Raw genomic sequence first — 6,170 nt, 5'->3', positions numbered from 1 at the left:
TTGTGAACTGTTAGTATCCAAAGAGGAACATTTCCCCACATTACATTGGGACCATACTCTAGCTAGCCTATTGAGAGTTACCGGGAGCAGATGGTTAAGCTTGTTGGAGAACGTTTTAACGGTATTGACTGCTTGGCGTAGGCTACGGCCCACAGTAGCCTGGGTACTGTCCGCTAATAAAACACCATAAATAAGATAACGTCTCGTAGCTTTCCTTACCAAGGGTCGCGACAGTATTAACCTTTGTAATATGGCAACAAATTTGTCAAAACTCAAACAGGAAATCATATTCCAGTAAGTAATGTATGCAGAACATATACCTAGAATTGAATAGAATATAATAGATTGGCCCCATTATCACCAATATCCTATCTTGCTAATGTTTGTTTACTTAAGTGAAACTTTGATTGCAGGACTTTTAATCGACCTTTTTTTGGTACTGCCACACTGGTGCGTTCACACCAAACGCGGCGCGAATTATTCGCGCGAGTAGATTACATACAAAGTCTATGCACAGACGCGATGAGACTGGAGTGACGCGAATTTGCGATGGCGCTGCGCGTTTGGCGCGATTGAGGCGAATTCACAATGAATAGACGCTGCCGTATTTACATCTAGATGACGTTATTAGGCTCGTTCGAGTTGAACTGCGCCTCGCCTGGAAAGCAGACGAGAGCAGGCGGACGTAGAAAGGGGCGTTGACAAAAAACTGCGTTCAAGTCGGACCGTTTTCAGCCGCCTGCTTCTTCTTCTTCTTCTTCTTTCTTTTGCTTTTTTTGGCGGTTGGCAAACAGCTTTCGGGTGCATTACCGCCTCCCACTGATCTGGAGTGTGGACTAAGGACTCTAATACCACAACCAAACGAAAAGAAATACATATACATATATATTTGTATTTCTTTTAGTTTGGTTGTTTGGTTGATGTATACACATACATATACATATATGTGTGTAAATAAATAAAGCTATGTATCTAAAAATATATACTAAAATAGAAAAAATAAATAAAAATTAATAATTAATTCATTAATCTGGTTGACTCTAAATATTCCAGAAAAAGTTTTCAACATTTGTCACTAAAGCTTTTCTTTAGTACATTGATGATATTTTAATATATATATTTTAAGACCTTTTTTCAAAACTTCTCTCGCTGACTCGTACCTCTGACAGGACAATGAAACATGGTCCACGGTTTCTTCTTCTCCACAAAATGTGCACTTTCCATTATTATGCTTTCTAATAACATCGAGGGAACTGTTCAGACCAGTATGGCCATTCCTTAGTCTTGTCATAATCATCTCATCTTTTCTTGTTCGTCCATTAGAACCTGCACTCCCAACCAATGATTTATTTTAAACAGATATCTTCCTTTACTCCCTTTATTACATTCGTTCTGACATATCTTTTTGATTTGTCCCTTAATCACCACTTTAGCTTCTGACTTACTTATATTTACATTAACGTTATTTTTCCCACTCTTCAAAGCCCTTTTTGCTGCTTTATCTGCCTTCTCATTGCCATCGACTCCAACATGGACCCACACTAAATGAACCGCTATCCGCATTTGATGGATTCTTAAAAATGATTGTAGGATTTCAAACAGTAAATCCTCTCTGCTTCTGGAGTGGCAACATGTCAAACTCGTCAGCACTGCACATGAGTCTGATGCAATCACCTCTCTCTCTGGCCTGATGTCCTCTACCCACTGTAACGCAATAACTATATGGCCATCATCTCACATGTAAACACAGATAAATCATCACTGAGTCTCTTCCCACACTCATAATGGAATTCTGGGATTACTGCTGCTGCTGCTGTTCTACCTGTTTTAGGGTCTTTAGATCCATAAATCTGTATTTAATTGTGGTAACTGCATGTATGACTTGAAGATCTTATAGTTTCCCCAACGTTCATCTCTCATCAGTTCAAGGAGGTCAAGATCAATTCCAGGCTGTGGCAGTAACCAAAGAGGAACAGCTGGACCACAGCTGGAGAATAACTCCTATAACCTAATTCACTAGCCTTCTTCTGAACAACCTAACCAGAGCTCTTTGTTGGCCTTTTTGTCATGTTCCCAGCATGGCTCAATTGCACTTATTGTTGGATGGTTGTTATGTCCTTGTAAACTGACCCAATATGTCATCATGATCTGTATCCTTCTCAACTCCAACGGCATTTCCCCCATTTCTACCTGCAATGCCGGCACAGATGTTTTAAAGACCCCACTACATATTCTTGACGCTTGTATTACATCCAGTTTTCCCAACAAGGTTTTAGACGCCGACCTATATTCCACACAGCCACAGTCTAGAACTGATCTTGGGCGACTGTGGCTAAGTGGAGCGCAGGGCCGTCCTTCAATCAGAGGAGCGGCGGTTTGTCCCCGACTCCGCTAGGAGCATGTCGATGTGTCCTTGAGCAAGACACTTAACCCCAAAATTGCTGGTCTTTAAGTTTGGATGTCTTTTTATATATTTAACTATGTTATTATTATAATTGAGGATATAAGATTGGGCATATTTTAGTTCTTGGATGTCATATTTATTTAAACATTTATATAAATAAATATATGTGAAGATAGCGTAATTTCTAAATCATACAACCGTAAATTTAAGAAATTTAAAAACTGAACCAACAGTCCAAACATCACAGCTACATAAACAGGCTCCACACGGAGGAAAAGCAACGCTGCAAGTTTCCATCAGTGACAATTGTGCTTTTCTTTTAATATGTTTTGTGATGCTTCACAATCATTAATCGATGGACACATTCAGTGACTGAAAACATGTTGACATCAAGTAGGATGTAGGCTTTCTCAATAAATATCTTTATTTACAGATGCTAAATAAATAACCTTATATATTATTATTGTTATTGCACAAAATGAGACTAATAGCCAACAATCTAGCGTTAAGTATTACAATTAGACAGAAAATTTGGAAATTGTTTATACTATATTTATCCTGTTAATTAAGGATAAATTTGACTCTGCATTTGACCTCTCTGCATATGGGGAGCAGTGGGCTGTCTTTGACAGGCGACACATGACTCGTCAAAGGCCAAGGTTCGAACAGCCAACCTTGTGGTCACCAGACAACCCTCTTAACCCAGTGAGTCACGGTCGCCCACCTTTTCCACTAAAGAAAATCTAAGAGCCAATCAGCTCTTTGATCCGAAGATTCCCATCACGCCCTGGGGTCACGCAGCCAGTGGAGAGCAACTGCAGTCGAACGAGCCTAATTGTAGCAGCTCCATCAACACTCACAATAGGCCTAATTATAATAGAGCCTAATTATTATATAAAATCTGTTTATTTTGGGTTCATACAGCTGTAGTAAACAGCCGACGTGTGGCTTGCTCGACACAGTGAATACACCTCGATAAAATCCACGGAGCTCCTCTGGACTATGTTATGAACCAGACATGACGGCGTTTAATTTCCCGTGATATCTGGGACTTTCACAACACGCAGAAATAGAGGTTATTTTTCCATAGTTGATGGCGGACAGTTGAACGGCTTTCAGGGCGATAAGCCGCGCCCCCTCTCAGGCACGTCCAGCGCGATTCACGCGAATGAACACAGTCCCCGGCGAGACCGGCGGCGCGAATGACGTGATTAACGCGGCGCGAGTTTGGTGTGAACGCGGCTAACGGATTTGACTACTTTCACTTTTGTCTCTGTCAGCTTAGTTGAGATGTCATCATTTTGAATATTCTTTATTGTAGACTTAACAAGTACTTCACAACGCATAGCTAACATAATTTCCACCTTTAAAAAAAATCAGTTGCATATTTTGATCAAAACACGCAATGTAGCCTACACGGGGTCATATACAGTATATTATCACATATTTCCAATACATGAGGAAAAACTAGAAGAGAATCAGTGTGAATTACGGTAAATCGAAAAAAATGCCCTCACAGTTAAAAGACAGAAAAATATATATTCAGTGAAATACGAATCCATTTGCTGAATCAATAATACAAATTAACTTTTGTGAACAAAATCAATGGCTAAGATTGTGTTTAAGTTTTACAAAAGAGAACAACTTCGTAACTGGCATGAAGCCGTTTCCACGAGTCTTTGAATGTAGCATGTGGTCTGTTGCTGAGACTGAGGAAGTGAGTGGACGAGTATGAAGGCAAATCACTGTCAAAATCCGAGAGCGCAAATGAGATCCATGCGCGCGCGAAAATCAAACAGTCGCGCGCGTATTTTACTTTGGCGAGCGCTTTTACATCACTCCGCGAGCAGAATTCACTCTCGCGCGAGCAAAAGTCACTCGCGAAGCTTAAACCTGCTCGCTCGCGAAACCTTAACCTGCTCGCTCTCGAGTAGATTTTCTTTTTGACAGTAAGTGGGCGGACCCAGTGGATAGACCGGATATCACTCTGACACAGACGCTCGGGAGAGATTTTCAGATTGCACTACAGGTCAGGGACAAATAATGTACATTTTACTGCACGGGTACTTTTACTTTCTGCACTTAAAGTAGATTTTGCTGATAATAACATTGACTAAGGTTTTGAATGCAGGTATTTTACTCGTAGTGGATTATTGTTTCATCAGTATGGTATTAGTACGTTTACTGCAGTGAAGGATCTTAATACATTTTCATCCACTAATTACTTGTCAGTGATTTAACAGTTAATATACAAACAGTGGTCCCTAATCTTGGCTCCAGATCTTTGAGCAGGTCCAAATTGTTGCTCATATTATATACAACTATATTATATCTCTTCTGTAAACACAACACTATGATTTAAATATGATGACATCATGTTTTAATCAATTAAGATCAAAGAGTTTCCTTGAGCTGTTTGTCACAAGAAGTTTGAGTATCAAACACACATTGTCTGTAATAGAATGATGAGTGAATTTAAACCAATCTGAGCAACTTGACTTTAACACATTTTTAATTATTGTATTTAGCAACTCTATTAACATTATTTGTATTTCATCAGCCTCTACAGTCTGAAAAGTTTACAAAACCTGTCGGACAAATGTAGAACATCTTGAGATGTAGTGGAGTAGTGTTTAGTGGCGGATTGAAAACCACCTCTATCAGAACTAGTGTCTGTGTCAGAGTGATATCCGGTTTATCCCAAAACGAGGATTGTAACCAATTAGATGTAGAGATACAATGGCGACTGGGTCCGCCCACTTACTGCCAAAAAGAAAAACAGGGTGAAGTTTCTCGATCGAGCAGGTTCAAGTTTCGGGAGCGACTTTTGCTCCCGCGAGAGCGACTTATGCTCGCGCGAGAGCGATTTATGCTCGCGGAGTGATGTAAAAGCGCTCGTTAAAGTAAAATACGCGCGCGCGTGGATCTCATTTGCGCTCTCGGATTTTGACAGTGATTTGCCTTCATAGACGAGGCCCCGCCCTCTGCGCGTGAAGACTCGCAGCCTGCCTGACATAGTCAGGTTCACGCGGACACCTCAGCTCTACCAGTGCTACACCGCTCCTCAGGTAAAAACAGCTTTACAACTATTTTAGGACTAGGACAAGTTACTTTGTTGACATGTTTAACTTGTATCGATACAAATAAGTCGTTTTTGTTGAGAAACATGCCTTATGCTCACATACTGAGTTGTATAATAGATTCAAATGTAAAAATCAGAGACACCAAACTAGTTTAGCCTAAAGGGATTTGCGCTCGTGCTGTACTTTCATCACAGACTCCGTTTAGAAATCTATGAAAATTACATTTTAACAGGAGCATAAAGCTAACGTTATCACTCACATGAATCATTTGGAACGTACTGTTGACTTTGGCTGATGAACATACTGTAAGTTTAGACACGCTTTACCTGGTTCTATGCAGTGTAGTGTGTTTTGGTGTTTGTCTTTTGAAATTACTAAAGCACAATAACAGCCAAAGCTATCTTAAATACGATTAGTATCCTTTAATCCAAACCACTTAAATTGCTTATGTTATGCCTTAGTTATTTTCTAAATAATGGCTCAACGGTAAAGCTCCTGACAAGCCTTTAGTAACAATTAGAGCAGAAACAAGCAAACCAATACATTCCTGTTCCTCACTTTGTAAAGAGGATGAATACAAGTTGGACTTGTAAGTCTGTACTTTAATTTATTTTCTGACAAAATTCTAATTGATTTATAATAATTTAATTCATCATCTGGAGTATGCAGAATTCAGTCAAAGT

The sequence above is a fragment of the Anarhichas minor genome, unplaced genomic scaffold (genome assembly GCF_050575085.1).
Source record: "Anarhichas minor isolate MPS153535 unplaced genomic scaffold, ASM5057508v1 ptg000023l, whole genome shotgun sequence".
NCBI lineage: Eukaryota > Metazoa > Chordata > Actinopteri > Perciformes > Anarhichadidae > Anarhichas > Anarhichas minor.
The sequence above is the reverse complement of the archived record's forward strand: the minus strand, read 5'-3'. Positions refer to the sequence as shown.